This window comes from Meriones unguiculatus, chromosome 7 (assembly GCF_030254825.1).
Source record: "Meriones unguiculatus strain TT.TT164.6M chromosome 7, Bangor_MerUng_6.1, whole genome shotgun sequence".
In the NCBI taxonomy this organism is placed as follows: Eukaryota; Metazoa; Chordata; class Mammalia; order Rodentia; family Muridae; genus Meriones; species Meriones unguiculatus.
The window spans coordinates 26,668,635-26,675,990 of NC_083355.1; the positions used below are offsets into that span (position 1 = coordinate 26,668,635).

Sequence of the window (7,356 nt, forward strand, 5' to 3'; positions counted from 1 at the left end):
AGTCATTATCTGTTTGGTTGGCTTGCTCTGGGGTTTCCCCTCCATTGGTGGATATTCTGAGAAGAAGTAGCCAAAGCACAGGATTTTGCATAGCTGTGCAGGGCAGGCGGAGGACAATAAGAGCTTGTTGTTGGCCTGTGGTCTGGGTGGGGAGGGTTGGGGAGGGTGGGGTGGATATGATGAAGAAATGACACAGTAACCCACAGGAAACTTCATCAGAGACCCACGGAAGTAACACAGTGAAGAAAGAAAAACTTCTCAGTTTTGGATGAGTAAAGGCAACAATATGATTTCCGTCATTTATTTAAAAACCGCTCTCGAGTTACTATTGAATTCCCACAAAGCACAGCGCAGAGTCATTAGCTCTGTCAACTCTGTTAGATGTTTTGTGGGATGAAAACAGAGAACTCTTCACGCCGATGTTGGTTCCTGCTTGTCTGTGGTTCCTGGAACACAGTCATCTGTTGACAACTTTTCTGAAATTAGAAAGCAGATTTCCAGGGAAGAGTTTTCGTGAAATTCATTTATCTTGAGATCGGCCAGGTTGCGGGGAGGGCTCCAGGGCTTCAAACCAGTTTGAAGCTTTGGATGTGCAAAGCAAAGGGTGAAAGATTAAAAACAATGACAACACATCTTGGGATTGTTGTCCATCTGAGTATGTACATCTATCTGTGTTATTTTTTATGACATATGGCTACACGCATATAAACATATATAAGTTTCTGCTTGTGAGGGTATTTGTGTTATTTTTATTTTTGTCCCCAATACACTGAACCCCTCCTCCCCCCGAACTGTTACAACTTGAATACTATCTCCCTGACATGTACTGAAGAGCATGGCATTTTTCTCCTGATCAAAGGTGCACCCCCAATACACCTGCCTTAAGTGGGAGAAGTGGCGAGCTGGCAGCTTCCAGCTGTTCGGGGAGATGGCAGATGAACATTTCCAATAGAGAAGCTCCATGCCTTATCAGCTCAGGAGAAGAAAAGAATTGTCTGGAAGAGCAGAGCCTGGGCAAGAGTGCAAGGCAGAGAGGAGGGGACAGTCTGCCCGCGATGTCAATGCAGAGTCAATGTTCTCAGAGGCCCTGCCCCCCCCCAGCAGCCCCCTGCCTCTGCAGGAGCACTCCAGGGTGTCTCCCCTGGGAGACAGCCCTGTGCCCACGGAGGATCTGCTCCTCCAGACCAGGTGATGTGCAGGCCCAGGAGGGAGCCCAGCTTCAACGTTCTGTTCTGAATGTGAATCAATGGACACCCTCCTTACATTCCGGGAAAGAAAGCCCGGCATTGTCGGGAGAGGTTCTCATATGACAAAGATTCCCCAGATCTGTGCAGGCCAAGGGCTAGAAGGTGGGGCTGGAGTAAAGAGCACCTCTTTGCTTCAGCCTTCTGGCCACTGTGCACAATGAGTTGTAGGGCAATTCTGTTTGTATAACGTAAACTACATACAAAATAGAGAATCTGTTAATAGAGAAAACAGGTAAAATTAAGTTTAGAGGTATGTTTTACTTAACATATCCAGAATTTTGTTTTGGTGAGGGTGGGGGAACCAATACATAACTAATGAGCTCCATTATATATATATATATATATATATATATATAGTGTGTGTGTGTGTGTGTGAAGTCTTCCAAACCTCGTATGCACAGTATTCTTGGGCCACAGTTCAGTGGTAGAGCACTTGCCTAGCATATGAGAGGTCTTGGGTTCAATTCTAGGCATCCCCTAGAATTGTTCATCAAAAATGAACAAATGTGACCAAACTATATTTTCTTGGTATACCCCAGCATATCCTTAACTCCTTTCCCAACACCAACAACAACAAGGCTCTGGTGGTGCCCACCTTTAATCCCAGAACTCAGGGAGGAAGAGGCAGGTGGCTCTCCGTGAGTTCGAGGCCAGCCTAGTCTACAAATCGAGTCCAGGACAGCCAAGGGGCTACACAGAGAAACCCTGTCTCAAAAAAAAAAAAAAAAAAAAAAAAACCAAAAAAAAAAAACAAACCCACAAAACAAAGCAACAACAAAAACCTCATAGGGCTCAGGGCTGCCACATTAGACAGCACCGATCTAGGACTTTCCTCATAACCCACCACTCCTCCTTGATGAAGTTATTTGGCCTCCTCTGATCTGTTTGCCTTTGCCAGACTGCAAGAGCAGGTTGTGCTTTGGGCCTGGGCGACCATCCGTCTTTCCTCATTGGCCTGTAAGAAAGGTCAGAGCCTCAGGGCTTCAGAAGGCACTGCCATTCTGCCGGCTGGGCTGCATGACCTGGAAGGAGCCACTTCCTCTCCCCGAGGAACTAGTACCATTCCCTGTCAGGGGAGGCTTTCCATTAGACTCACTACCTTCAAACTGTGAATCTGGGTTCCAGAAGGACTCCCATGCTGAACCTGAGTTTGTAAAAAGAAAGGAATTACCGTGTTGAGAGAAGGGGTCTGGACATTTTGTTTGTTAGTTTTTCCACAGGGTTTCTCTGAGTAACCCTGGCTGCCCTAGACTTGCTTTGTAGACCAGGCTGGCCTCGAACTCACAGAGATCCACCTGCCTCTGCCTCCAAGTGCTGGGATCAGAGGCGTGTGCCACCACATCAACCCCCAGCTCCTGTTCTTTAAGCAACTCCCAGGACAGACCCGGAGAGTAAGTACCCATCCACGCATTCTAGACTCCAACCAGCAAGCCTGCCTGCCTTCCCCTCAACGCATCTCACACAACCCAGGCTGACCTCAGACTCTCCCTGTAGCCAGTGACAACCTTGGACTCCTGGTCCTGGTCGTCCTCTGAGGTTCTGGGACTGCTGCTCTGTCATCATACCAAGTTACTGCAGCATCGGGGGTCGAAGCCAGAGCTCCATACATGCCAAGCAAGCATATTCTGAACGGGCAGAAGCCCGTCCCCGGCAGAGCGCCAAGCCATCTGAAGCATGGGTATGAGGGTGTGGGAACCAATTCCCACGTCACAGTTTCTTCTGAAGGGAAAGGAAAGGCGAGGACCAGGAAATGGCTTCAGTCTTGCTGTTGATATTTAAATTTTTGACTGAAAGAGACCTGAAGGGAAGACAGCCAGATGTCATTTGTTTAAGCTTAGTAGCAGGGGTATGTGGCTGCCAGATGGAGTCCTCTGGACTTTGCTCTAGATGTGAGATACTTTACCACTTAAATGTATTTAAAACTTTAAGGAGGGGGGCTGAGTGCGTCAACGGGTGGGCTTGAGAAGCCAAGTGCACACCCTCCGACACAAAGTTCACGGCCACCGGGGCAGGGCCTGGCCGGGCAGGGTGCTCCGGGCAGCAGGGGCAGCCCTGGCAGGCCCGAGCCGGGAGGGCAAGTCAGTGGCTTGCACCTGTAATCCCAGTATTCAGGAGGCTGAGGCAAGAGTCTCCAGGAGTTCCAGGCCAGCAAAACTCTACCTGAAACAAAAAGACTTGGCTACTTCCTAGGAGGAGAGATACCAAACTGTTCACAGGATGTACACATTTGAGGCTCAGAGGGTGGTAGGCAGATGGCGAGAACCTGGCTGTGTACAAAGGAGCAACTGTGCTCAGGGGAAGGAAGGGCCAGACAGGTCCAGTTTTCTACATATGTGAACTTGAGCTGAGCCATATTCTGACACCTAATAAAAGCTGGGAGAGTCTGAGCAAGTACTAAAAAAAAAAACAAACAAACAAACAAAAAAAAAACTTTAAGGAAGGCAAATAAAAACAATGAGATCCCACTTCAGGCATGGGATTTTTCTGGCCAAGTCTGTAGAGCTCACCCACTGTCCGAGCCTTTTCATTCTGAGACAAGAGCTCCTATAATACAGTCTAAAAGTGCCTAAGTAGGCACGGATGATCTTGAACTTCTGATTCCTGTACCTCTACCTCTGCAGTGCTGGGCTCAAAGGCAATGTGCCACTGGACTGACTCATCACAGATTGATCTGGTGCTTGGGGTCGAACCCGGAGCATGCCAGGCATCACTTACCAGCTGAGTCACATTTAGACCTTTAGGTGTGTGTTTTCCCTTCAGCCGGAGTCCTGTCTCTCCAAGTCACTTCTTCCTCATACTACCTTTGGAGGGCTGGGCTGGGCAGGAGGCAGGTGCGAGATTGCGGGAGGGCAGACCTTCACCAGGCTCCGCTGGGCTACTTTACCTGGCAAACAGGACCTATCGTTTTGTCACTGGGAGAGTTTGGCCCCAATCAGCATAGGTTGGTTAAATGGTGACTTGTCTCTGTGACAAGGAACATGCTTCCAGTTTGGACTGAGGAGTTCAGTGGCACCAGGCTAAGCTGTGGGCACAGATGGCATTTCTTTCTCTTCTCTTTCTTTACTGTCTTTTTTTTCCTTGTTTGTTTTTGGTGGTACGTGCAGGTGTGTGCACCCGTGTCTGTGTCTGTATCCGTGTGTGTGTGTGTGTGTGTGTGTGTGTGTGTGTGTGCCCATCTTCACACGGGTAGAGACTAAAGGAAGGTGCTTCCTACCTGCTCTATCACTCTCAGCTCTTAGTTCATTCCCTTGAGATAGAATCCCTCACTGAACACAACACTACAGGGTTCTGCTGCTGTTTTGTTTTGTTTTATTAAACGTGGGCTCCGGGTTTCTAACCCAGGCCTTCAGCACTGAGCCATCTCACCAGTCCCTTTTCTTTATTTGAAACAGCCTCACCAAGTAGCTCCGGCTACTCTGGAGCTCACTGTGTAGCACAGGCTAGCCCTGAGGTTGGTGATTCTCGAGCCTCAGTACGCCCCCCGCCCCCCTGAGTGCTGGGCTAACAGACATGAGGCGCCAGGCCCAGCATTTCTGCCCTCTGTTCCTTCCCGGGATGGCTCCCCTTCGTACGCCTTCCTAGCCAGATGAGTAAGAGCGAGGAAGACCGACCACTTAATGACAGAGTGCAACCACCGGAGGCCTTTCATCGTGTGATTTCTTAACCGAGAGTGGCTACGCTCATTTTACAGGAGGCACCACTGAGGCAGAGGGTGGTGGGGTCACTTGTGAGTCATTCGGGACTGGCTGAACGTGGCTGAGCCAGACACTGAGCAGGCTAGGGCAGGGCCAGGGGCTTTCCCTGACACTGAGAGAAGTTCTGGTGTGTGTGTGTGTGTGTGTGTGTGTGTGATGACACGTGCGTGGAGGTCAGTTCTCTCCTTCCACCTTTACATGGATTCAGGGCATTAAACTCAGGTCATCAGGCTTGCATGGTAAATATTTTACCTGCTGAACCATCTCTCTCTAGTCCCACTCCTGTTCTTTTTTTTAAAAAACAAGACCTCGAGCAGCGGAGGCTGTCCTGGAACTCCCTGTAGCCGAGAATGACCCTGACCTAACTTTTTGATCCTCCCGACTCCAGCGCCTCAGTGCTGAGACTGCAGGTGTGTGTCACCGGCTATGTGAATTGAACCCAGGGCCCCACATACTCCAGCCAGCAGACTGAGTTCCCTCCTCTCCCACCTCCTCTTCCTTCCCTCTCCTCTTTTTCTTTCTCTTCTTCTTCTTATTTTTTTTTTTTTAGCTCCATTTTGGGGTTGGGGGTGGCGCGTGTGTGTCACAGAGCATCCGTGGAGGTCGGAGGGCATCTTTTAGGACTTGGTGCTCTCCTTCCACCACGTTGGGTTCAGACTCAGTCCAAGGATCCACCTCAAACCATCAGGCTCTGAGTCGGGAAACCTTTACTTGCTCAGCCAGCCCACCAGCCCCTCTTTTTTCCTCTCTCTCCCCCGTCTCTCTCTCTCTCTCTCTTTTTCTTCACCCCGATACATCTCAGCCTGGAGTCAAACTTGAGAACCTCCTGCCTTGGCCTCGCCTGTTTAATGTTGAGATTACAGGTGTGTGTTACCCTAACTAGGCACAGAACCCTAACCCTAACCCTAACCCTAACCCTAACCCTAACCCTAACCCTAGCCACCTGAGTGTAAGCCACCCATCTGGATCCTGGGAGGGTTTTGCATGCTCCAAGAACAAACGGCAATATCAGCCCGGATGGCTCTTATCAAGCTGCATTTCTCTGGTATCGACCAGGTGCCTACCCGCCCAGCCTCAGCTGGTGCCAACATTATAATGAGATGAAAGGGAGGAAGAGGCCGTCATGCCAGGTGGACTGAGGTGGGGAAGGTGCTGATCCCATCCGCCTCCCAGACAGTGGGCACCTGGGAGGAAAATGCTTCTGCTCAAAGATAACACGCTCATCAGCCAGGCCTAGGCCACCCCTGTTCATACAGAGAACTAGTGGTGACTCGCTTTCTTTCTTGGTTCCCTGACAACGATACTACCGTCCTCTTTGGGTCTTGTGAGGGAACAATGACTTAATGTGTGTGAAAGAGCCTCGGGTGGGGCCTGGCACTCAGCGGGCACTCGGCAGCCCCGCCCGTGGCTCTCTGACGGCCTCAGAGTAGCAGGTGACCCAGGATTCCCCATGAGAGACAGGGGTGCTCACCTTTCACTGTGGGGCCCCTCGATGCCATGCTAGGGTAATGATGTCTCTGCTGAAGAATTTTCAAAGGCCGGAGGGAGGTGGATCCAGGGCCACGGGGAGGTTGGCCGAACCGAGCGAGGACTGCTGCCCACAGCAGGCCACAGCCTGGCTCTGCTGTCCTCCAAGCTGATTTGGTTGCCATGTAATGTAAATTAGCACTTGGGGTAGGCACACTCTGGTCAAAGAAACAGGAATTGAGCCTGCGCTCCATTCACCCCCACCCCCGCACCCCCGTGACCTTTAACCTGCTCCAGGTGTGTGTTAAGGCCTGAGTGAGATACACTGGGCTTTGCCCCAGATGTGTTCACAGAAAGGGATACCAGCTCCCATATACCCGGAGCCACCTGTCCAACGGTGGAGACACAAGGTCCACCACACTGATGAGTGCAGAGCCTCCTGCTGCCGATGACCCAGTCCCTCCCTCCTGAGGGAAAGGGAAAAACTGCGGCTGGTTTCCAGGGCCCAAGGCTGACCACTATCCTTTCATGGGTTCAGCCAGCTCCGGGAGGCAGCCATCACGCCTTCCTGCTGAGATTGTGTCTCAGGCACACAAGGTTTGCTTCTGGGGTCCTTGGGCCTCTGTCTCACAGGCAGGATGTTCCTTCCTGGGAGGCTTCTAGTTTCCCTGCCCTCCTCCCATGCCTGTTTTCTCCAGGGTACCCAGTGGGTGACTCTGCCTCCTCCGGGACACTGGACTGGAGCCACCTTTTTATAGAACCGGTTTGAAATCAAACAATGCCATGGCACACAAGCCAGCTGAGCCAGAGGCATCCGTGGGCCAAGAGGGGCAAAGGCTGAGGGACTGGGGAGGACCATGGTGCGTATCCAGGGAGACTATCCTTGCCTCACAGGGAGCTGTGCGGGCATCTTTCCCTGCCCGAAGGTAAAAGAAGGGACCCCATGA

The 7,356-nt window shown here is 51.1% G+C and overlaps 1 long non-coding RNA gene across 2 annotated transcripts; it reads right to left on the reverse strand.

The window, feature by feature from the left end:
* Window positions 1-300: 300 nt before the first annotated feature.
* Window positions 301-6,617, reverse strand: LOC132655170 (uncharacterized). 2 transcript variants are annotated; one of them, XR_009592840.1, is made up of 3 exons: window positions 6,414-6,617; window positions 3,963-4,131; window positions 301-476 (listed from the first exon to the last, which is right to left on the reverse strand). It is a non-coding gene; the product is annotated as an uncharacterized LOC132655170 (long non-coding RNA). The 2 variants fall into 2 exon arrangements; XR_009592841.1 differs by having other exon boundaries at window positions 3,963-4,145.
* Between the last annotated feature and the right edge of the window lie 739 nt (window positions 6,618-7,356).